The sequence below is a fragment of the Hemicordylus capensis genome, chromosome 1, assembly GCF_027244095.1.
Source record: "Hemicordylus capensis ecotype Gifberg chromosome 1, rHemCap1.1.pri, whole genome shotgun sequence".
Taxonomy (NCBI): domain Eukaryota; kingdom Metazoa; phylum Chordata; class Lepidosauria; order Squamata; family Cordylidae; genus Hemicordylus; species Hemicordylus capensis.
The window spans coordinates 40,870,331-40,896,865 of NC_069657.1; the positions used below are offsets into that span (position 1 = coordinate 40,870,331).

At 42.5% G+C, this 26,535-nt stretch overlaps 1 long non-coding RNA gene across 1 annotated transcript; it reads right to left on the minus strand.

Moving 5' to 3' along the window:
- Window positions 1-1,790: 1,790 nt before the first annotated feature.
- On the minus strand, window positions 1,791-26,469 carry LOC128342365 (uncharacterized). The gene is made up of 3 exons (XR_008314939.1): window positions 26,342-26,469; window positions 24,758-24,844; window positions 1,791-1,895 (listed from the first exon to the last, which is right to left on the minus strand). It is a non-coding gene; the product is annotated as an uncharacterized LOC128342365 (long non-coding RNA).
- Window positions 26,470-26,535: the final 66 nt, after the last annotated feature.

The window sequence follows — 26,535 nt, forward strand, 5'->3', positions numbered from 1 at the left end:
GTTGTATCCCGACAAGGCTATTACTTAGGTACTTTGGTGTAAGTGACTAGACCAATGATGACATCTTTTCTCAAAATGTTCATCCTGTGTGGACATGCAGTAAGTCTTTAAAAGGTTATTGATCTGTTGAAGGTTGAGCTGGGTAACATTGCATCCATGAAGGATGTTTTATTTTGCTTTAATGAATTGAACTGATATTCCACTCCCAATTTGGTACACTAAGCCAGCCAATTGTTTGTATCTACATCTGTTTTTGACCTGTTGATTTCAACTGGCTATGAGCTTATCCTGAAGATGTAAGGATTAGGAGTTCATAGACTGAATTGCAAAAGAGACAGCAGGCATACATTTACCTTGCCCACCCACCCCAAAGGGCAGGCCTTCTCAGTTGCTGCCTCTGAGCTTTGGGAAGCACTCCCTGCAGAGATATGGAGTTTGATCCCGCTGCCAATTATTTGTTTTTGAAAGAACCTTTTAAATCAGGGTCAGGGATGGCACCTTAATTGTTTTAATTGCTTTAATGGCTCTAATTTTATTGTTTAAACTGTTGATTTTAATTGTTTTGTAAACCTAGAAATGTGTGTGATATAGAAATGGAATGAATGAATGAATGATTGTATGAATGAATGGAGAGCGACTAAAACTCCAGTGCAAAGGGAGGGCGGGATAACCCAAGCAGCCAGTTTTAGTAAAGATTTGTTAATATCTTCAAGATAAAACCAGATGTGACACTAACTAATTTGTGGTTGATCCCCCCCGCCCCAGCAATTCAAAGTGCAGTGGCAGGGGGACAATCAGGATTGGGACCACAGTATGCTGGGAGGAGGCTAGGGGTGGAGCACCATTGTGTGAGGGTTCAAAGAATCCAGGCCGCCATGCCCAGGGGCCACACCTGGTACCACAGCCAACTCCCTGCATCTGATGTCAGATGCAAAAGGGGCGCGGTCAGGTTTGCAAACAGGGTTGTGCATCCCATTTGCAAGTAAATTACAGTTGGTGCTGCTTTTGCTGCAGTGGCAGGGAGCACCTTTCCCTGCTTGCAAAGGCAGGGAGACACGTTCTTGGACAGTCTGGGAACCCAGTACTGGCTGAAGCTTTTAAAAAATGAAGCTGCATCAACCTGCCTTTGCAAGTAGGGAAAGGCGCACTCTGACACTGCTGAAAATGCAGCTCTGGCTCTAAGTTACTTGCAAACAAGGGTGTAGCCCCATTTACAAACCTGACCATGCCCCCTTTGTGTCTGACATCAGACACAAGGTGCATCTGATGCCAGAAGCAGGGGTGTGGCCAGGGGGCTGCAAGCTGCTGGCAGCAGCTGAGCACGGGCCACGGGTGGCATCACTAAACCCCTGGAGGAGGCATTTCACTTTGGACCACTTGAGCCACAGTACCAACACCAACACCCCGAAGCTGATATAAGCCCTGGAGATGAAGGGAAAGCTTCCACTGGTACCAATGAGTTAAAAGCTCACTTTCCATGTGCCACAGTCCTGATTCTGATTGGGACCCAGCCCAGAGTTGCTATTGTAATTAATTAAAAATGCAAGAACAAATAACACACTTAGCATCACAATTGGTTTGCACTTCAATCTAAATAATCAGAGCTTTTCTTTTTTTAAAAAAATCTTTTTTTAAAGTTAGTTAGTTAGTTAGTTAGTTAGAATGGAATGGAATGAATTTGCCACACCACCACCTTTGGGAAGGAGGTGCATAGGGAGGATGTTCCTTCCAACTCTATTACTCTACTGCTCTAGTACTCACCTCCCAAAAAGTAATGCTCTGCTACTCACCTGCCAAACTTCAGGACTCCAAAGGGCCTCTCCACATGACTTTAAGAAACAGGGGCATATCTGAGAGAAGGTACTACTCCAGTATTCAAGTCCATTTAATTGAGCCTAGAAACAAATAAGTAACCAGTACAACTCCTTGACCAGTATTATGTAGTTTCTTATACTCATTCGAATCTGTTAAAGCTCATTAGGATCTGTTAAATGAACATCAGCTGACAATGCATTTAACACATACATTCAACAAATAAGGAGCAATAAACAAAAAAACGTGAAGATGAAAAGCAGATTTTTTTTAACGCCCTATGAGGCTTAACAGAGAAACTGGCAGAATACAGATATTGAGAAGGTGAATATACAGAAATTGAAGATGAAAGATAAGTTGGTGCTAAGGAATGGATACATATTTATGTTAAACATAAATAACATACATAATCTTAATTTGAATGCTAAGTGGGAAAAGTAACCAGTGCAAAGAAGTAAAACATAATAATAACAGAGGAACATGATCATATCATATTTGCACGCAAAAAAAAGAGACAGGCAGCAAAATGAAAGATAGTAACAAGAAGCTCACATCTGATGTTGTTTGATCAGCTAAACAAGCATTACAGTAATCCAAATGAAACACACTTTATTTTTTAAAGAGAATGAAACAGTGAGGTAGAACCAACAGAAAGGAAAGATGAATTTTAGTGATGTCTAACAACTGTAGACAGGTATTGACAAAATCTGAAATGAAAGACACAAGTAACCAAAACAGCACCAAGTTTTCTAGTTTTTTATAATAAAACTAGCCGGGCCGGACACAGAACATCTGTGTCTCTAGTTCTCCCCTCTCCTTACCACCCACTGCTGTTTCCTTTCCCTCCCTGCCTGCCCACCCACCACAATTTTCTTCCCTGCCTGCACACTTGCTGCCGCAGTTTTCTTCTCCGCCTGCCCCTTCCACCCCACCGTTGTCATTTTCTCTGCCCGCCTGCTGCCATTTTCTTCCCCCCATCTTTCCCACCTCACCACAAGCCTGTCCGATGGCATTGCTGCTTTCGATTCCCCCCTGCCAGCAGCTCGCTCTCAAACTCTTGTGAGAACTGCCACACATGGGATTAGCAATGGGTACACCTTAGAGAAATATAGATATAGAGATAAATAATAACCACAGGAACTGATTACAGCCCTCTTCAGGTATTACACAATTATGTGTGGGACACAGGATTGGGACTACATTGAATAGTCACACACCCTGCATTGACACATAGCCAGCAATAATTGTAAATTGTACAGGGCCAGTTTGGCTGATACTTTTCTGGCCCACATGATTAAAAGGGGGATTTCCCAACAGCACACCTGTGAACATTTTCTGCAAAGGTCCATCTGCCCTCCTAGCATCCTGTGGGGAGCTGTTAGTTCAAACAGCACTAGTTTAAACAGGTTGGCTGAACAGACAACCCTGCAATAAAGGGACTTGGTAGGAGGGCAGAATATCTGTGACAGATGTCACAATGGACACACTCTTGGCATGTCCCCCTTTTAATCACGTGGGCCACTAATGTATCGTCTGAACTTTGTATTTAGGTTACTTATGCAGACAAGTGTTGAATGTGTCAGCGCTTTGTGGACTAGCTTTTTAAACTTTTTTTTTTAATGTATGACTGTATTTTTTTTATTGTGTTTTAGTATTGTTGTATTGGATATGTTTGTTATTTCTATTTCTGCTGGCCAATGGCTGTAATAAAATTGATGATGATGATGATGACAAGTGCTGAACCAAGAGATGAGGCTAGCTGGCATATTCCTGGTTCCCTTCACACATTTACTAAAAATGTAGGAGGAAAATAATTGAGGAAGTCAGGAGAAAGATTGGAAGAAGAATCTGTAGGGGGGGGAATGCATTTCATGTCTGAAAGGAAGTGAGAAGACAGCCATGAAACAAGAAGACGAGGTGAAATATGAGCAAGGGAAGAGAAGAGGCTAGGAGTGGAAAGGAATGACTGATATACAGCTATGATCATTATTAATACTACAAGACTCAGAGATGCAGCTAGGTAATTTTGGAGCTTGAACCTAGTGGGCTTATAGGGAGGCCCCTTGCAAAATAAGCATCATTTCCACTTACACATGCATACACATATATGCTTAAGGTGCCAGCATGGTGTACTGGTTAGAGTGCTGGACTAGGACTGGGGAAACCCGAGTTCAAATCCCAATTCAAACATAATACTTGCTGGGTGACTCTGGGCCAGTCACTTCTCTCTCAGCCTAACCTACTTCACAGGGTTGTTATGAGGAGAAACTTAAGTATGTAGTACACCGCTCTAGGCTCCTTGGAGGAAGAGTGGGATATAAAATGTTAATAATAATAATAATAATAATAATAATAATAATAATAATAAAATAAATAAGAGCCAGACAAAGAGTGCCTCTCCCATCAACAATATGGTGAGACGTAACTTCAATAAATCTATACCGGATCGCTCGTCGCCCAGGTCAACAAGGACCGCGCCAGGTGCTGGAGTCCCTGGACATCTGGTGGCAAGTGGGCAACAGGACTCAGGATCTTCAGTTGAGCAACCAGGGCTGAAGACAGCAAAGTTACTGGAAGAAATGTCGCTAAACCGAAAAAAATATACGAAAAATGCGAACAAGGAAATAATGATCTGCTATTACAAGTCTAGTCCAACTAGAAGAGGTTATTTAAAAAGAATGTACCAAATTTGGAAAGAGAAGCATCCAGATACAGAAATAACAGAACAAAGGCTAGCAGACCAGAGAAGATTCATAATAAGAAATAAAGTATTCACAGGAGTTGAGCTGGAAGAACTGCAAAGAGCAACACAGGCTCGAGATATGGAAAAAGAATTACCACCAACTGAAGCAGTTGCTCAGGCGCAGGTGGAGGAGGTGTTGGAAATAGAGGATGCCATTGTTGCTGAACTGTTTCAAAATCAAAACCAGGCAACCTCCCCTTTGCCTTCACCTCAAAACCCCGAATGCCATTTAACAGAAAAGCAACAAGAACTAAAGCAAAAAATAACTGAGCACATGAACCAAACAACCACCAGGGTTCGACTTCCAGCTCTAAAAACAGTTGCCAAAAAACAACTTGCTCAGGTATTAAAAGATGTCAATGCTGCACTTGCAAAAATAACAACCAATAATTTGCAAGAAACAAACCAACTAATGTACAGTGCAGCAACAATAACAACACAAGAGCTCGGATATAAGATCAATGGACCTGTCAAAAAAGAAAGTAGTACATCACCTAAATGGAAGATTAGATTAGAAAATAAAATCTCCAGGCTTAGATCAGATGCTAGTAAATTGAAAGATATGAAAGACAAGAAGCTGAAGAATGAAAACACCAAACAGTATCTGATCCAAAAATACCACCTAGATTCAAGGAAAATTAGAGAAGTCCTGGAAATAATAAAGCAGCAAATAACAGCAGTGCCAAAGAAGATTAGCAGATATGAAGCCAGAACTACACAACACAGGCAGAATCTCCAATTCCAGTCTAATCAGAGACGTTTCTACCAAAGCATAGAAGGAGAAACTGCAAGAAACCTGGAAACACCAAATAAAGAAGAAACAGTGCAATTCTGGGGGAAGTTATGGGACAATCCAATAGATTATAATAAAAAAGCAGGCTGGATGAAAGAGGTCAAAAAATGTAACCAACAAATGCAAGATCTAATAATAACACCAGGATGAATTTATTTTATATTTTATTTATTTTTACATTTCTATACCGCCTTTCGTTAAAAGAAAACCCCAAGGCGGTTTACAAAAATTAAAACATACAATAAAAGCAATAAAAACACCAAGCAATAAAAACACCAAGCTAAAAACATATCAAACAAGCATAAAAAACAAGACAACAAATAAAAACACACTGAAGCAGCAGTAAAAATGATTATTAAGTGAAAGAGCAAAGAAAATTAAAAATTGGACTGCTCCAGGCGACGGTGAATTGCATGGCTTTTGGCTTAAACACCTAACAAGCCTTCATAAACAACTATCAAAACAGTTCAATCACATTTTGCAAGGAGGTGATATTGAACAATGGCTAACAACTGGGAAAACTCATCTCATCATGAAAGACCCAGCAAAAGGTGCAGTTCTAAGTAATTATAGACCGATCACCTGCCTGCCAACCATGTTCAAATTATTAACTGGAATAATAGCAGATGAAGTGATGCAACACTTATTAACTAACAAACAGCTTCCAGTTGAACAGAAAGGAAATTGCCCGAACACCAGAGGAACAAAAGACCAGCTGCTGATTGACAAAATGATTTTAGAAAACTGCAAGAGAAGAAAAACCAAACTAAGTGTTGCATGGATTGACTACAAGAAAGCCTTTGATTCATTGCCTCGCACATGGATACTAAAATGTTTAGAAACAACTGGTGTCAGCAAAAACATTCAGATATTTATTTAAAAAGCAATGAGCATGTGGAGTACACAGTTAACAATCAGTGGCAAGACACTTGGACAGGTTAGCATTAGAAGAGGCATTTTCCAAGGGGACAAACTATCCCCTCTGTTGTTTGTAATCGCCATGACCCCACTTTCACAAATACTAAATAAAACAGGCCTCGGATACCAAGCATCTAAAACATCAAGTAAAATAAACCATCTGCTGTACATGGACGATCTGAAGTTGTATGGAGAGTCCCAGTCAGAAATCGAATCATTGCTAAACACTGTCCGTATATTCAGTTGCGATATAGGAATGGAGTTTGGACTAGACAAGTGTGCTGCATTAATAATGAACAGAGGGAAAATAACAAAAACAGAAGGAATAGAACTGCCCAATGGAAGCAAGATCAAGAACCTGGAAGAGAAAGAACATTACAAATAATTGGGCATTCTCCAGGCTGATAACATTGCACACACTGAAGTTAAAAGAAAAATGGGAAGTGAATACATCAGGAGAGTTAGAAAAATCCTCAAGTCTAAACTCAATGGCGGGAACACCATAAAAGCCATAAACACCTGGGCTATACCTGTTATCAGATACACTGCAGGAATAATAGACTGGACCCAGGCAGAGCTAGAGACGCTGGATCGTAAGACCAGGAAAATCATGACGATCAATCATGCTCTGCACCCCCACAGTGATATTGATAGGCTATACCTCCTTCGCAGCTCAGGTGGAAGAGGAATGCTGCAAGTCCATCAAACAGTAGAGGAGGAGAAAAGAGGCCTTGAAGAATATAACAAGGACAGTGAAGAAGATGCACTTCAAATGGTCAATAACGCGAAACTATTCAACACCAATGAAAGAAAGCAGGCCTACAAGAAAGAACAAGTTAAGAACCGAGCAGAAAAATGGAAAAATAAGCCCCTGCATGGTCAATATTTGCACAATATAAGTGGAAAATCAGACATCACCAAGACCTGGCAATGGCTTAAGAATGGTTACTTGAAGAAAGAAACAGAGGGTTTAATACTGGCTGCACAAGAACAGGCACTAAGAAGAAATGCAATAAGAGCCAAAGCCGAAAAATCCACAACAAACAGCAAGTGCTGCCTTTGTAAAGAAGCAGATGAAACAGTGGACCACCTAATCAGATGTTGTAAAAAGATTGCCCAGACTGACTACAGACAAAGACATGACAAGGTAGCAGGGATGATACACTGGAACATCTGCAAAAAATACAAGCTACCTGTAGCCAAGAATTGGTGGGACCATAAAATTGAAAAAGTGGTAGAAAATGAAGATGTAAAAATATTTTGGGACTTCCGACTACAAACAGACAAACATCTGCCACACAATACACCAAATATCACTGTAGTCGAGAAGAAAGAAAAACAAGTTAAAATAATCGACATAGCAATACCAGGGGATAGCAGAATAGAAGAAAAAGAAATAGAAAAAATCACAAAATACAAATATCTACAAATTGAAATTGAAAGGCTGTGGCAGAAAAAGACCAAAATAATCCCAGTGGTAATTGGCGCCCTGGGTGCAGTTCCAAAAGACCTTGAAGAGCACCTCAACACCATCAGGGCCACAGAAATCACCATCAGCCAATTACAAAAAGCAGCTTTACTGGGAACAGCCTATATTCTGCGACGATATCTATAACAATTGACAATAAAATTCAGCCATCCCAGGTCCTTGGGAAGGACTCGATGTCTGGATAAAACAAACCAGTCAATAACACCTGTCTGAATGTGTAAACAAGAAATAATAATAATAATAATAATAATAATAATAATAATAATAATAATAATAATAATAACAACAACAACAACAACAACAACTGTAAATAAAAATGGTTTCACACAAAATTCTTGAGTGTACAATTCCCACTGTTTGAAAGTTTTTAAAACATTCAAAAATTCATTAAAAATCAATAAATTGTCCCATCTGTCTCAATTAAATATACAGGGTCCCCCCACCCTGCCCTATGTCTTTGCCCAATTTCAAAGTCTAATGCCAAGCCATTCCAGGAGATCTAAAGCATTGGGCAGAAAAGTGGAGTGCTTTACCCTTTTTTAGGAAGGCAAAGGGCAGATTCTTACACATGGGGGTAGAATGATGGTCGAAAGCAGGGCTTCAGTTCCAGACGTTTTTGTAATTTTCTGCCAGAAAACAAGTCACTTATAGGGCTTTTTTGATATTTATTTTCCCCCCAAAATTTATTAAAAATAAATGGATTAACCAATCTGCTTCCAGTTATATATACCGAGCCTTCCCACCCTGCACTACATCTATGCCAGATATCAAAGATCCAGGCCATGCCATTTGAGAAATAAACAAAGAGGGGATAACCCATACAAGCCCCATATAGTCCCACCCACCCACCTTCTGGATGGCTTCCACAATGAGGCAGGCATGCTACAAGCAGGCAGCAATGGGGGAGGCAGGACAGAGGGCTTACACAAGTCTGAGGGCAGCCAATACTGGCCTCCTGACTCTCAGTCCTCTGCTGCTCGACAGCCTTCCAGCCTACGCTGCTGCAGAGTCAAGAGCAGTTTGCCCAGGAGCAAAGGGAGAGAAAGTCTCCTGATGATCAGTGCTAGGCTGCTGGCATGCTAGATGCAGAGGCATTGCAGAGCCCGTGCTGGCTGCCATGCAGGGATAAGATTCCTGGTGCTGGCCACTGGCTGCTGCAGCCCTCCAGGGGAGTGGGGAGGATGGGGTCTCGGACTTGCGCCCTGAGGTCCAGGCCTATTGGTGCCACTGACAATACTGAATAAGTGAACTTCATGCACAGGTGGTACAGAGTGGTAAACATCTTGTCCAATGCCCAAAATGTTGCACTAGTGCAAGGATGTTGTGTTAGCTAGTAGGCTTATGCATTTCGATTTGGGTACAAAACGTTTTGTGCCTGAAAATGGCAATTTTAGAGGTTTTGTAACCAAAACAAAATCAAGAATTAAAAAACAGAAATTTTTGTTTCCAAATTGTTTCAGACAGAATGCTTTGTTCTTTGGGAAAGCATTGCAATTGAAATTGACTTCTCTGACCCTCTCCACTCCAGCTGAGGCACTGAGTGATTAGCAGAATATAAGATATGCAAAAAGCTATTGAGCTTGAATGGTTTAGTTAAGTAAGTGTTGTATTCAGTGTGATTGAAATGCAAACTGACCTTGCAAAGGGATTTGGAAGAAAGCATTTTGAGACAGAAATACCCAAATGCCTTTGGGAGCTCAATGCAATTCCAAAGCTCTTGCTAAAAGCCATGGTATAAATTGTATGGAGATGCTTTTTGAGAACCTGGTTAGGAAAGTTCTGAAATTACACAGGTTTTTCTTTCCAAAGGTTTAGAAAGAATCTCTTGACTTGTTTAGGGGTCTTTTGAAGAGCTATTTTGTATCTCTTCTGATTTTTATGAGTTATAGTGGTGTCTAAGTTTTGTTGTCCAAGTTGAGCAGTAAATTTAGTTTAGGCCACAATGTAATTTGGTGGGACATGATGTCTAAGCCTGTGGTTCACAACTTTTTCCATTGCAGGGACAGGTCATCCTCATGGGACTACAGGAGATAAAAGGAGGGGGGTGGGGAATATCCCAGTCAATCTATTGACATCCCCAGGAATCTTAATTGCTTCTCTCTTTCTTGTAACCATGATCCATGGTTTTGCACTTTCTTAAATGCAGTGAGGATAAATCTCAACAATTCTGAACAGTAGGCTGATTTGTTTGGGCTATGGCTCACTCCACTTCAGTTCAATGAACATTTGAAGCTGTTCCATAGTACCAAGGCAGTTCATTGGTCTATCTTGCTATCTCATATGACCTGTGGTCACTGTTCCATGGGGAGGGAGTGTTTTTATCTTTTTATTGAAAGATTGCTTGAATCCACAAATGGGTTGTGCTGCTGTGCTAGTGCCACAGGGACAGGCCCCCAACCACTGCAAAATTCTCAAATAACTGTGCCAAAAAATTAAGTGTCGTTGTTGTTCATCATTCTCTTCACTCTTTCAACTTGTTTATGTGGAGCTTCAGGGACAAAACAGTGGGTTGGGTGGCAGTGCCCCAAGGGTGGTGCACCCAGATTCCAAATTGGGCAAAGGGCTGATTTCTTAGGAATTTTTGAGGTTTATGCGTCTAAGATTTTTCCCCATAGGGAATAATGGAGGTTTCAGCAGCCCCATAACTCCACCTTGGGGGCACTGGGATGGCCAGAAGTGAGTGGTGGTGTGGTGCACAGAGGGTGCCAACCACCCCCCTGGATTGCTAACCCATTGAGGTACTGGGCTTTGTTGTTTCTGAGGTGTTGAGTTTAGATTTTCTGGCAGCACGAGATTTTTCATGAAAAACCATGAATTCACTCTCATATGCTACTAGAGTATCTACTCTTAGAACACTTCTAGAACAACAAAACCCTGTACTTCATGGGTTGGCAACCCACGTGAGTGGTTGGCACCCTATGTGCACTACACTGCCACTTGCTCTGAACCACCCCAGTGACCCTCAGGTGGAGTTATGAGACTGCAGGAACCTCTATTATACCCTACAAGGAAAATCTCAAAGACGCGTAACTTCATTAATTCTTTAAAAATCAGCCTGTAGCCAAATTCCTCAGAAAAAATTGTGGTAGCTTCCTTGTACCAACTGGGCACTACCACCAACCACACTCCACTCTGGGCCACCCCTCCCCCCCCCGCGCGCGAAGCTATACTTTTCCTGAAACCTCCATCGTACCCTATGGGGAATCTGAAAGATGCGCAAACTTCAAAAATTCACCAAAAATTGCAGTTTACCCAATTCCTTTGAAATGTTTGTAGTAGCTTCCACTCATTGGGCACTATAAGCCCCACTCACACTTTGGACCATGTGACCCATTTTTAAATCTGAATTAATTTGGATTCAGATTAATTCTGATACAAAACAAAACTGGGGTGATTCGGAAGGCTTAATTTTGGACAAAATACAAAATGGGGTTGATTCGTATTTGGTACAATTCAAAACAGAAAAAATACAAAACGCGCAACCCTATTAGCTAGTTCCGCTAAACCTGTAGCTTCTTTCCCAGACTAGTGTTGCACCAGTGCAGCAGGGGTGTACTTGCACAACCTGTGGCACCTCTTCCTCAGCCCATATATGCTGCAGAGAATGAAGCAAAGCTCTGCTTTGTTGCACAAGTGGACCAAGACTGCAAGAGACTGTGCAACTTTGATCATCTGTTCAGCAACACAACCTTCTTGCACAGGTGCATCTTTGTTCGTAATAGTGTTAGCCTGGCTGTCAGTCAATATCTATAAAGCTGCAATTGGATGTAGAAGACTCATGTGGTTCTATTTAGCAATGAGGGCATATGCTCCCAGACAACTCACCAACTCACAGCTTAATCACCGCATTGTTCTGATATCTTTGGACATCTGGGATTTCATTCACATCCCAACGTGCTGTAAAATGTATAGCAGTTTTGTCTTGTACAACTTAAAAAAGTAAAGGAACCTGTGCACGGGGAAAAAACATTTTATATGGTTGAAAATACTCAGTAGATTATGCATGTGTTAGATTACATGTAAAGCCACCTTAAGTGGCACAGCGGGGAAATGCTTGACTAACAAGCAGAAGGTTGCTAGTTCGATTACCTGCTGGTACTATATTGGGCAGCAGCAATATACCCTGTTTCTCCGAAAGTAAGACCTAGCAGTAATTTCTGATGTACCACTAATTGCCCTAGTGCATTTTTGGGGGCTAAAATTAATATAAGACACTGTCTTATTTTCGGGGAAACACGGGTAGGAAGATGCTGAAAGGCATCATCTCATACAGCACAGGAGGAGGCAATGGTAACCCCCCCGTATTCTACCAAAGAAAGCCAGAGGGCTCTGTGGGCACCAGGAGTCAAAATTGACTTGATGACACACTTTACCTTTTACTTTATATTACATGTAGAAAAGCTTTTTTTAAATGCTATTAAAAAACCAACACTTATTTGTGATATCTGCCAGAGGCACAGGGCTGGCCCTTCTTACCAGCTCTAAGTTCCTGGTTTTTCTGTTTTAGATATTTCTGAACAGCAGACTTCTGTCCAGTTCACAGGGAATGACTCAAGAATTTTTGGTATATTGGGATTACTGAAGTACCTATAAATGTTATTCAGTATATGGTTTCAAGTTAAACAACATGCTGTTTTTAAAATGATAAAGGTAAGTAAAGGCAGGTCTGTGTGTGTGTAGAAAGCCCCCTCTGTGGAAAGTCAAACTGAAATTTTCCCCCTGTCTTTTGTGCAAATAAAATAGTTCACACACAATGACCATTCTTGGATAATTTTGGAAATTCTTTAGGTACTTGGGATTTCACATTCTGCAAAACTTGGCAGTTTTGTCTCAGTCTCATGCAACTAAAAATAAGATAGTAAATTAAAAACACTTTTATATCACAAAGGCTATGTTAATTAGAAGTGACAGGAATGACAAATGTTGAGTTCTTCTGTCATAAATGACAAAAATCATGAGAGATTTGATCTGCTGAGAGATTTACTCACACACTGCTTCATGGCCGGTTTGGTTTATAAGGTTCTTATCCTAAACCAGTAAGAGCTTGTTGGTGTGGAAGGGGAATCAGTGGCTGACATCCAGACTAATGAAGCACTGGTGCAGTTATGATCACTATGGTGCTATATGGTGCCATCAATTTCCCTCTCCCTCTGAAGCTTACCCGACTGAAGTTGCACAGACTTCAGGGACATATTTTCAGGAGTCACAGTGGGCTTCATAGGGATTGGGGGATTACTGAAAATTGCCTCTTCCCCCAGAGCACCAGTGCAGTCAGGGCGGACTTTAGGGGTGGGTGAACCAAGCAGTTTCTCGGGGTGCCTGCTTGAAGGGGGTGCTGAACAGAACTTGGAGTTTGCTATTTGTTGGGCATACTGTCTGCAATGTCCTAGAGCAAGGGTTTATTTATTTATTTGTTATTCATGTTTACATTCATATCCTGCGATTCCTCCAAGGAGCCCAGAGCAGTGTACATAGTATTTGTTTATCCTCACAACAACCTTTTAAGATAGGTTAGGCTGAGAGATACACGAATGGCCCAGAATCACCCAGTGAGTTTCATGGCTGAATGGGGATTCAAACTCAGGTCTCCTTGGTCCTAGTCCAGAGGACTGGAAGGTAGCCCGTGTAGCTCTGATTTTCAAAAAGGGACCCAGAGGGGATCCGGGAAATTACAGGCCAGTCAGCTTAACTTCAGGGCCGGGTAAATTGGTGGAAAGCATACTTAAGGACAAAATTGTTAATCATATAGAAGAAAAGGCTTTGCTGAAGTGCATTATGGTATTTCCGGGGGCCAGGATGACATGTTTTGGCCCCTGTCCCTCCCTGCCTCCTGGGCACACAGGGAACCATCTCGGTGTGCAGGGAGCATGCCCAGCACAAGAGGAGTGGTCATCTGTGGAGACGGTAGGTCTAACCCACCTTCCCCGCAGCCCGCTCTGGAGCCCTTCTCACCAGTAATGCGAAGAGGCTCCATGTGTCCAGCAGCTTGAATGGGGTGGATGACATCATCACAAACTACACCACCAATGTGTCCCTACAAATATACCCAATTTGGTTCATATTGGTCAATGCATTGCAAAGTTGATAGGAATACACACACACACACACACACACACACACACACACACACACACAAACACACTCACTGGACCGGGTCTCACGATCCGTGAGACCCGGTTGGGGGCGGTGAGCGGGAAGAGTGTGCTAAGCCCGCTTTCCCTGCTCACGAGTGAGGAGGGAGCCCTGGGCGGCCGGATAGGCCGCCCACATGATTGCCGGCTCTGAGACGGAGGCGGCGGGGGCTGGGGAGCTCAGGGGCCGTGAAGCCCCCGGAAGCCCCAGTATGCCCTGTGTGAGCATGCAGGGCATACTGGGGAGAGCCCCGGAGCTGGGAGGTGGCTTTTTGCCTCCTGTCCGGGGGTCTACTCATGAGTAGGTGTGGCGCGAAGCCACACCGTGGCTACTCACAATTACAAAAACCAGGTATGCGGAGCGCTCACTTTGCAAACCTAGTTTTGGGGCAGGGGTTCTTGAGCGGGTTACCCGCTTCAGAACCAGCGGGCTCGCAGCCGAGCCAGGTGGTTCTGACGATCAGGAAAAATTGGGCTAGGCTTTCCTAGCCCGATTTTTCCCATTTATGGGAATAGCCCCACTCACTCACACAATGCCGAGTAGGGGTGTGCACCGGACCGCGGACCTGCGGCTCGGCACTGGGGTGGGGGGTTCCATTAAGGGCGGGGGGGGCTTTACTCACCCCTCCCGCGCTTTGCTGCTCTGGCGCCATAATTATTTTTAAAAATGCGCCGCAGAATTGCTCGTTGCTCGCTGCTCCTTCTTGACTTCAAAATCGGGCGGCAGGATACTTCCCTGCCGCCCCCGAAGCCCCCTCAAGCCATTTGAGCTCTTGAAATCTCGCCCGGACCGAGTGCTAAAGCGCTCGGGCGGGCGGCGGGGAGATGTCTGTCTGTCCGCCCGCCCCCTTCCCTGCCTTCTGCGAAGTGCAGGGAGCCTTCTGCGTGCGCGTGCGCAGAAGGCTCCCTGCTTCTGCGCACGCGCGCGCAGAAGGCTCCCTGCACTTCGCAGAAGGCAGGGAAGGGGGCGGGCGGACGGACAGACATCTCCCCGCCGCCCGCCCGAGCGCTTTAGCACTCGGTCCGGGCGAGATTTCAAGAGCTCAAATGGCTTGAGGGGGCTTCGGGGGCGGCAGGGAAGTATCCTGCCGCCCGATTTTGAAGTCAAGAAGGAGCCCCGGAGCGGCAAGCAACGAGCAATTCTGCGGCGCATTTTTAAAAATAATTATGGCGCCAGAGCAGCAAAGCGCGGGAGGGGTGAGTAAAGCCCCCCCGCCCTTAATGGAACCCCCCCCAACCCTCCCGAACCAAAACCACCCCTTGTCCGGATCGGTTCGGAGGCCAGTGGAATGGCCTCCGAACCGATCCGTGCACTCTACTAATGCCGAGTGATCTCATAAGCTGACTTTCCTTAAGAAAAGTAGGCTAAAAATGGGTCAGAATGGATGAGAAGTCCCACCCCAGGACATTACTCACATACCTCAGAAGAGCAGTGTTCATATAAGGAGGCAAATCTTGCCTATAACCATGATGGTGAGCATTGGTCTAAACTTAAGCAGGCCCTGGTCTAATAAAATTTGCATATAACTTAGTTATTTCTGCACAGATTTATAAACTCTATATGATAAATAATTGTGGAGCCATATAAGCATGTTTATCATAATCTGTTCAGAATCTGTTAAACTGATTCTTATCAGCCTGTTTTAGAGTCTTTGTTCCTTTCTCCTTTATTTTTCAGCCCATTATGTAAAACCTGAAATTTAGTCATACGTTTCAGAGGCCTCTCATAATGTGAAGCCTTAAGCTATAACTTACTTAGCTTGTGCTTGAATTCGACACTGATATGAAAGTCTATCAGTGGCTATTAGCTAAACTGAACTTTCTTATTCAAAGGCAGTACACCACTGAATACACCACTGGTGCTGTTCATCAGGAGACTTTCTCCCTGCTCCTGGGCAGGCTGCTCATGACTCTCTAGCCAGAGTCAGATAACATGGGGAAAGCTGTTGTGTTCATGCCTAGCTTATGAGTGTCTTATAGGCACCTGGACAGCCGTTGCTGGAAATAGAATGCTGGTGCAGATTAATCTTCATACAAGCTCTTATGAAGCTCTTACTTAGAAGTTTTGATGGGTTGAGTTGGTTCCACAACCTTTTTGATAAAAGCTGTCTCTGTTTATACAGATGTCTACACTGTATATTCCTGGGCACATGAAATTCACTTTATTGATTATTGTATCCTATCCAGTAATTTTTTGCAGTTTGTTTGTTCAGACATGATTTGTCCCTGGGGGTATCCTGTAGAGAGTGTGGGGGACAAGTAAGAAAGGAAAAGGGAGAGAAAGGAGAAGGAGAAAAATGGAGTTGTTGCTGAATAGACTTTTTGTTAAATCCACACAATATTTCATTGTGTATATGAGGGAAGCAGCTATAAAACACTGGGAATACATACCATAATGGAACAAAAAATAAGGCCCCATCATGGGGGCCCTCATTTTGTTAACCCAACCAGGCTGTTTATGAATCCCAGCGAGAACTAAAGATGTAAAGAACCTTCAAGAAGCCCCTCTGCGTTTTTCCTTTTGCATCTGTGCCTTGATCTCTGCAATATTTTAGTGCTCCTTATCATTAGCTGCCAGTTGACAAAGCTGTAGCTTAGCCATATCAACAATGTTTTTCTCTTGAACCAGTTGCTGAGACCAGTGTGCACTGTATATCATCAGGCAATGACAAGAACAGAAGCATTGAATTCACTTGACAGATGATCTGTAATACTCTTTATTTGTCTTGACTATATCTTTTGTAGCAGATACATGACCATAAACATGCCTGTTATTTATCTGCAGATTTAAAGAAGTAGCCCATTACAACATCAGGGAGAAATCTCTCTGGCTGTATTAAACATTCCTGAACAGACTTCAGAGAAAACTGCTGAGGAAACAAATTTTGGAATTATTTTTTTTTTAAAGCCCTGTTTGCACCCCAGAAGCTCTATTCTCTCACAAGAAGAGGCCAAAACATGAGTTTTCACAGGGTTTTAAAATAACAGCTGTATTTTGCCTATTATACCAAAACCATGCTTTCAGATAACATGAGGAAAGCACTGCTGATACTGCTTATTTTCCCCACCGTTATTACTTTTTGAAATACAAAATGTGTGTCACCATATGCTCATACGAATGACTGTAATGTAGGCTCGCCATAGAGCTGAAGATTTATGGTAGTTGTGAAACTTTTGAATCTTGATTTTAAAAGCAGTAAGGAATCCCTTGAGAAACTTATCAAAATTCTCCTAACTTGCCTCACAATTCAAAATTCTTTCATCTCAGTAAGACCCTCCATATGCATCTCACGTTTCCCTTCAGGCAAAAATGGGTGTTATCTAGAAAGCTATCGGGGAGAAGAGACAGATTGTAATCTGTCTGGAGGTTGGCCTTCAAATCTGTGTTCCAACGCAGCCTCCCAATCCATACATATTTGGCCCCCGGCTGCCATCTTCCTCTCACCCTCATTTTAAAAGGGTGAAGAACATTTGAAATGGTGGTATACTGTTTGTTGTAAAAATTGTAGGGGAAGGATGGCAGTTCAGTCCCCAAACAGCAGAGTAAAACCAGTTTGGCGAGAAAGCAGCAAAGCAAGAGGTCTTGAGACAGTTCTTTAATACTGAAGAACTACAAGGATTTATTTAAAGAAAAGGTTACAAACAAATGTGAAAGAGCCTGCAGCTTATTTCAGCTGTAGCTCATGACTGAAGAGAGAGACAAAACAAACAGCCATCTCTGGAGAGAGAAAATGGAGATGAACACTGGAAGAACAGAGGAATCCAGCACTTGTATCCATGACCCTAAAACCCTACAGTGGTCACTATGAGACATAGCAGCTGAGAGCTGATGCTGCCAGGGTCCTAGCCCCACCAAAATAAGGAAATTTATTATCACTCAATAAGATCCCTTACTGCCTTCTGTTCTTCCTGAGCTTTTAAAGATTATATTATGTTTCTGTGGCCACTTTATTTCATCTATTCAGTGTCTACTTTAAAAAAAAATACTTTCAGCAGCCACAGAATAAGCCTAAGGCAAAAGGTCCCTCATGGAAGCATCAGTATGTTATCAACGTTTGGGTCCATTAAGGTTTGTAACCTAATTTAGGCATATTGTATCACATCCAAATTCATGTACACCACCTTAGTGACCAGCAATTTATTCTGTTTTATTAATCCATCATTGGAATTCATTACTAATTTGTTTACTAGTAATTACTAGTTTGTATGGGCTATTTTATTTGGATGACAGGAATATATATATATTCTGCAGAAAATAAATGACTAAATAGCATAAATATCTTTAAAGGACATAGAGAGAGAGATTGACATAAATGTCAGTAACTGCTTCAGATACTCTAGCTGACACCTCCCTACCACAATAGTGACAAATAACTATCCACATAATGTTGTGAAGATTTTGGGGGTAATTCTGTCAGAAAATGTATTTATACAATAATGACTTTTCCTAGCCTTTCTGAGCATTAATTTATCCTCAGGCACCACATGAGGTAATGAGTATGCTTTAGACAAAAATAAGTGGGGAAAATGAAAGGAAGGTATGTAAACTGCCTGAACTCTATGAGTCAGTGAAGGAATTAAGCACAAAATGCCAGTTGTGTGTCATTAAAGCTATGGATGAAATAAAACTTCAACACTGTGTGGATGAGGCTATATAGTTTAACAAGAGGGGTGGTGTCCACTGCTCATAGGGTGGAATTTAAGCACTTCTGTATCTGTAAAACTCCATCTGGAATGAAGACAATTGTCTGGATCATTTACTGAAACGTCACTGGATTTATGATGCTAGGTAACCAAATATACTATATATGACAGATCCAGAGTCCGCTGTTATTAATTGTACTCTAAAAATTGATATTGTTAACCCTACAGCTATTATATAACAAAAATTATATTGAAACGTACTGAATACTTCCTATGAAAATAAATTCCATTACAGTCAGCAGAACATTATGCAAATGCCTACAGTGTTATGTTTCAACAAGATCTTAGGTGTGAGGATATTACAGTTGTGTAAAGAATTTCCTTTGAGAATCTCTCATAATATTATAAAACTAACTAGCTTACTTACTTACTCACCTTCCTTCCTTCCTTCCTTCCTTCCTTCCTTCCTTCCTTCCTTCCTTCCTTCCTTATCTTTCTTACCTATACCCTCTCACATGCACTCTGGCACCACTCACATGGCGGCACACACATGGCCATTTGTGTGGTCAGCATGGTTGCTGACCATGCAAATGGCTGGTGTGCATGTGTGGAGGCCATGTGTGTGCCACCACCATGCCGCCAGGGCATGAGTGGTGCTAGGGAGCATGACACCGCAGCAGGAAGCTATGGTGAGTGGCAGAGGAGTGGCTTTCCAAATGACAGGTTTCATTTTCGTCCCATTTCCATTTTCAGCCCATTTCGGGGCTCTCCTTACTCTTAAAGTTGCCCAAACTGACCCTTCGAATCGGTGCACGAATTGTGATTCATGTGCATTCCTACTATCTTGGTTAGTTAAAGCAATAGGGCTTGTGTGTCTGGGCAAAAAAAGTAATTCACATTGCCTAGTTCAGCACACTCATTATTGAACAAACCATTTCTTCACTATTGCCTATGTCTGCGTTCGCACTTAACATGAAACGGGAGTAGAAGGGTTAGGTTGTCAAACCTGAACGTCCAAATGCAGGACAGCTTCTCAGAACTCCAGTTCCACACAGAGAGCGACCCAAGGTTCCATTCTCCTAACTGCAATTCATACCCTCAGGTTGTAGTGAGTTTTGCCACCCCAACCTGAGGTTTAATGCAGCCTGCACTACATCCAAATTCAGGAACGCAGGCTCCTTTCCCTCAAACTGGAGTTGAGGGAGGAAGCTCCTCCTTCTCTCCAGCTGTCATTGGCTGTGCAGGCTGTCCTTCATAAAATAAGGAAGCTCAAATAGCCAGTTCCCCCTAATCTCTGCAGTCTCGCTGACTACAGGCTCTCTGCTCTCTGTAACATCTGAATTAGGACAGGGGAATGGGGTGGGTGGGGAGCAGAACCACAGGTCCATTGGACCTGTGTTTCTGCGTTGTGTGAAAACGTGGCCTATGTCTCATTTGGGAGCAAATTCTCATTTGGGAGCAATGTTCAATATCTCATTTGGGAGCAAGCTCAGGGGCGTATTAATGCATAGGCAATATAGGCACTTGCCTACAGTGGCAGATTTTGAGGGATGGCAAATTTTGAGAGTGGTGTGTAAGTAAAGGCCTTGGGTCCCATTGGGATGGCGGATGGATGGCGGCGGCACAGTGGAGATGGCAGTGAGAGCTCCTCCCATGGGCCCGCCTGCCTCCCAAATGACAGGTTAGGCCATTTTTTGGCCCATTTTGGGGCTCTCTGCACATGGGAAGAAGATTTAACTCCCACCCCCATTCCTTTACTTGTAATGGGGAATCCTTGCCAGATTCCCATTTACAAGTATAGCTGCCGAGTCCCTCGAGCTGAGGCAGCAAATCTTTGGTTGCCTACAGGTGGCAAAAAGCGTAATCCGCCCCTGAGCAAGGTTTTCGGGTGTGTGGTGGCTGCTCAGCTCAACTTGCTCATCCTGTGGATGACTTGCAGAAAAGATAGACAGAGGCAGTATGACTCTGCACCTCTCAGGATCTTCTGACACCATCTTTCCAGACAGCCTTTTAGGGGTGGGATTTGTGGGTGCTGTGTTCAGGTGGCCATTTTCATTCTTGGAAGGTAGGGTCCCGGAAAGTTATGTTTGGGAATTACTGTTCTGCTGTTGGCCAGTGGAGTCCCAAAGGGACCCATCTTATATGTGCTTTTCCACATCTACATGAAGCCACTGGGTAAAGTTTTCCAGATATTTGAACTGATGATATGCAGAAAGTACCTTTATTTCCCTCATTTTCAGTAATTCACAGAGAGGTGATGAAAACCCTAATCCTTCCTTTGTCAGCTGTATGGATCTGGATGGGAGAGAACACGCTGAGCCAAGTTACTATTGGATAGCACCTGATCCAGGATTAGATAGTTCACCTAGCCTAGATGGGACTACATTCTCTCTGAAGAACCAGGTCCCCAGCTTTTGAGTGCTCCTTGATCACTGTGTGCATTGTCTCAGGTGCCAGTGGTGAGTAGATGAGACTCACATACATGAAGGCCCACCTGTTTTTTTGTGTACCTGTTCATACACTTTCTTCAACTTTCTTCTTCTTTATTTATAAATAAAATAAATAAAAATAAAATAAATAAATAAACTAAAGCCCTGCTCCATTTTCCATTGTTGAATGAAGCTTGGTGAGCTTCCACTACAAGCAAGACCCTTTCTGTGGTAGCAATGACTGTGGAATGTCCTTTCTATGGAAGTCCAGGTGACCTCCTCACCATAAAGCCTTAGATGCTTGCTCAGGACCAGGCTATGTACATAGACATTCAGTTGGTGTGATCTGTGGTGGATGGTCATTTTTGTTTTGTTTTGTTTGCTTCTGCTGCTGGCTTTCTGTGAATATTTGTGGTTTTTCTTTTCTGTTGGATTGTTGATTCTTGTTTCCTAAATATGGCTATGTTTCATAGGACAACATCTTGACTAATGAAGCACCAGATCAGCACAGTTGTGTTCCAGACCAAGTCTGGATCAGCACACACAAGGGGGTGGAGTATGTCACGAGCGCCTTCTTCTGCACGATCCCTACCACACATTAAGGTCATCTGAGGAGGTCCATCTTACCGCCGGCACGTCTTACAGCCAGCACTTCCACTCAGTAGTGGAACTTCTCTGTAGCTGTTCCTGGGCTGTGGAATGCATCAGGAATCCATAGTCTGAATTCATTGTTGGCCGGCCTTCAAGAGAGCCCTTAAGACCTATCTGTTTGGCTTGGCCTTCCAGGGTTTTTAAACTATTTTTAAAATGTAAACGTTTGGCCTGGTTTTCCAGGATTTTAAAAACTGTTTTAATAATGGTATATATCTATATCTATATCTATATCTATATCTATATCTATATGTATATCTATATCTATATCTATATCTATATCTATATATCTCTCTCTATATATAGAGAGAGAGAGAGATACATACAGTTAATTGATCTTAATTTTATTTTAATGTAAATCGCCTGGAACCATTTTGGAAGGGTGATATAGAAATAAAATAAAATAAAATAAAATAAAATAAAATAAAATAAAATAAAATAAAATAAAAATTCCCTTCTTTCCATAGCTATGTGTGCCACCCAAAAATATGTCCCTGAGGCTCAGGGACATATTTTTGGGTGGTGCAGGCAGATGCAGAAAGAAGGGGGGATCATTAGTCCCCACAACCATGTGTGCCAATGTAGCCTTAGTCTGGAACCATGCTGCACGAGTCTATCAATTAGTCAGGATATTAGCCATCATTTTTAATTCTTGTGTTGAAGCCTATTTGGGTTAGCCAGGGATGCTTAAAAAAAAAATTAAAACAAAAATTAAATAGCATGTTGATCAAAGGTTATTTTGTATTTTGGCCTATTAATATGAATTTAGTTTTGTAATACCCCTACTAAAGTAAATCCAGTCCCACTAAGCTTAAAATCAGAGTTATTTGATTAGCATGTATAGTTACAGTTACAATTTTGTTTAAATTCCAAACACAAATCTTCTAAGTGATATTTTTTTGAACAAAAATCATCCTTCATTAACTTGCACCTGTTAATAAAATCAGTGAAAAGAAGCAGATTTATGTGTTTTGGCAAACAGAAGTAGAAAGGTTTTGAGTGACAGCTTCATTGGTGCAGCAATCTGCCCCCGCCCTGAAATTACTACAATTTTTAGAGTATTTTTAAAAGCTGAAAAAAAATTCTTCTTGTTGGAGATGCAGCTCCTGCATGGCATTGATTCTTACCTCCAGCAACCCGTTAGGGGTAGAGACAGCCAGGAAGGGCATTTCCTCTCTGAACAGGCTTTCTCTACTCTACTTCTCCTTTGTTAGACTGATAGTCTCCGGTTTCATTCTCTCACCTGGAGGGCCAGACTTCCTTCCTCTCTCTTCCTCCACTTCCTTTATGTAGCTAGCCATGAGGCATGATAGGTCTGATGGATTTTCCAAATAAACTGATGGATTTTCCAAATAAACTGCTCTTTTGGAACTTTAACTCCATGTCTCCAGACAATATGAATTAGCAGAGCTCTTCTTACCTGTGAACTTTTGCTGTAGCTGGGGCAGATACAGAAATCTCCCCCCGCTGGCCCCGAGCTCTCTAACACTTCTGCAGGTCAGAACTGTTATATCAAGTACTTTCCCCCCTATGTATTTTGCAAAATGAGAAATTCTTCAAAGGTTTACATTACTTCTGAAGGCTTTTGCATGAGTCTACCTGAGGGCTTATAAATATTGACCTAAAAGATTTATTTCAACTTTTTCGCCACACGATAGCTCTTATCCTATTAAGCATTTCATAATCAAGCACCCAGTTGCCTTTCTGAATCACATCCTTATTCACAACCCAGTGAAGCTCAACCATTTGGATTTAAGACAAAGTAGTCCCACTGACTTCAAATCCAAGGTTTTTATTTAACTGCAAATTACACGGGAGAGGCTGGGTGTGTGCCTGACAAATCAAACAGGTAATGCTTGCAAAGTGCTTGAATCTAAAGTAATAGTCTGGGTATATAAGCAGGCATTGGAGTGTTTATAGGAATCCAAATATCACTTTTCATTTTGATATGGCAAAATAACTAGACATTAGTATTTATTCTTGTGATTTTTTTTGCATGCTGAACGTTTCATTTGAATGTGCCTTCCTGTTGTAACATCTAACATCTTGGCTTGAGTCAGATGGCACACGTAAAGGAACATAGATGAGCATATCCCAATCCTGGCATGATATTTACTTTCTCTTAATTATGTTGGAGGGGTTCATTGGAACAGTGATCTATGTATGACAGGCAATTAGGAGAAAGGGAAAGGAATGTCAGGAGGTAGAGCAGGATGTCCTCATTCACAAACCTAACTGCATGTGGGTGAAAGTGTCTCAGACATATAATCTAAACCAGCCCACAGTCACCTCATCATGAACTCCCCCTGTTATTGTGGTTTTTGTTGTTTAAATTGTTTTATCTCTGCACATGGCACTTTATAAGTAATGGGAAGACTGTCTCTATCCCAGCAGGCTCAGAATCTAAAACTGACACAATGGAGACAGCAGAGTGCTCCAAGGGAGACTCCTCTTAGGAAGAGCCCTTGGGCAGCCAGATTCTTGATCGGGAACCCATGACCAACCAGCCCCGTGATCCAGAACCAGAGATTCCAATTTGCCTATCCCTATACCTCAAGGCCTAACCCTGTTCCTCAAATAGGGGGCCATATTCCCAAACCCTCAAACCCCCAAATCCAATTTCTTCTATAAACCACCAGCATCATCACTGAATCCCTGTGATGCCACCACTGGACATTTGGCTGGGAAGCGATGCATCCAGGCAGGCATTTAACAGCTGCAGTTTCCCTAATTGCTTCCTAGCAATGTCCCTGATGAATTTCTGTCTGATGCATCTCTGATGAAGGCAAAGTGTAGGTGCACAGGGCATCATTTCTAAAGCCATCATCATATTCTAGCCTGTACAAAGCCTTTATAGAGTTTATATGGCATAGAAGTTAAGATGGGCACCTTAACTTGCAATTTCCATTCTTTTTAGAGCTTGAGTGAAAATGTAAAGCTGAATTTCCAGGTGTTTTAGAAAGGAAATTCTAATTAGAAACTATGGGGAAAAGTTTATCCAAACCACAAGGTAGAACTTTTTGATGCTGAACACCAAAAACTTTGTAAAACCTTCAACTAAGATAAAGTCACACTCCCTCTTCCACCTGGAAAAAAACCCAGTAAATGAAATTAGTGAATTCAGTTATAGTTACAGTATGATCTCACCTCATGATTCTTCAGTGAGTCAGGATACAAGAAGCAGGCAATTTGTTCTTACTTCAAATCTGTATTTTATTTTATTTTTTCCTTTTTCTAAAAAACGCACAAACACAAACAACAATGATAATTAAAAATAACAAATGCTTTAACAACCATGTCCAAAACTACAGATTATCTTCCCAGAAATTTCCCATAAACCTGCTTGATTTAATTTCCTTCGGGATGGTGTTATCAGCACAATAATGTAAAAGTTGTACATGTGTGATGTAGCCATTCACACAAACAGACACAGACACACTGCAGCCATTCACGTGCACATGCAGGCACAGCCACACGCAGGCGCAGGCAGAGGCTCACACATGCGCATGCACACCCTCACCCATTCCGGTGCGCTTGTCTACCCTGCTCCTGGCTCCGGCAAGCCAGTGTTCCCTGCCGGCAGCCCTGCACCCAGGATGCACAGGTGGCCTCCACCCATGTGCCAAGTCCACACATATCTGGAAGCCATCTGAGCCCTGGGTGAGGAGGCTGGGCAGCCTGCAAGACTTGCCGAAGCCAGGGCAAAGCATAGCATCCGAATGGATGAAGGGTGAACGCCAGAATGGAACAGCGGGCAGGAGCGAAGGTCTGGTGGGAAAGCTGGCTGCTATCTGCACATGGGGTGCCATCTGAGCACCAGGAGGGGAGCAGCTGGAGGGGCAGAGCGGCGAGGTCAAGGAGGCCAGAGCTACACTGGGCCAATGCTGGAGCGTGATGCCATCGCGGCCCTGAAGGCATTGAGTGGCCAACAGGCCACAGGAGCAGGATTGGAGCAGCTAGAGGGGTAGAGCGGCGAGTCAGCCACCATGTTTATGGTGGGCAGCGCTGTGGGCAGTGTAACCTCAAACTTGCTACTGCATATTCTGTTAGCACTAAAAATGCATTTTTCTGCCTCTTAAACCCAACTTTGAGGATCAATTGTAAAATAATCAATTGAGTCCCAGGGGGATATATAAAAGGCACCCCCCCCACACCGGCATGCAGTCTAAAGGGTGAAACTAGGCAAATGGACTACAAAATCATTGAAATAGCACTTCCTCGGTCCAAATAAATCTCACCAACCCTTTAAACCCCTGTTCAAAAGAGAAAAACTTACTGCTCTATCTAAGCCATTTTCCAACGGATCTTCACCAGATTTACCTAGTGAATGTAGGCTGATGGCCAGGCATATCAGACAAATGCTTTTGATTTTATAAGTAATAGAATGTTGAGGGCTTATAATGGTGGAACGTTGAAAACACTCTTCAGTTTAACTATATTGGCACAATAGTGCCAGTATAATTAGTAATAGCTCCCTGCTAAAATGTATTCAGACAAACTATTCACACACAAGATGGATGTGATCAAATTGCCTCATTGAAAGGAGCATAGGGACTGGGCTTGAAAAGCAGCTCTCTTTGTAAAATAAATTGTCTACCTCAGAATTAGAGCTGTCCAGTAATATAAGCTTTAAATCTGTCACTTTTCACTAGCACTGAACTGCATTAATTCCAATGGTCCTTCAGAGATTACACAATCATTCTGAGATTACACAAGGCGCATGTTACTTACTTTCATGCAGAGAAGGCAAAAATCTGAGAGGAGCAATATGTGCTGCAGTCGACGGTATCATAAACCTGCCATATTTTGATCTGGCGACAATAGATACACTTGCTGCTTTGACAATCCGATATTGTTCCCCTCTGATATTTTGACAAGCAATTTCAGCAACAATGCTCATTTGGCCAGCTCGTGTATGTTGTACA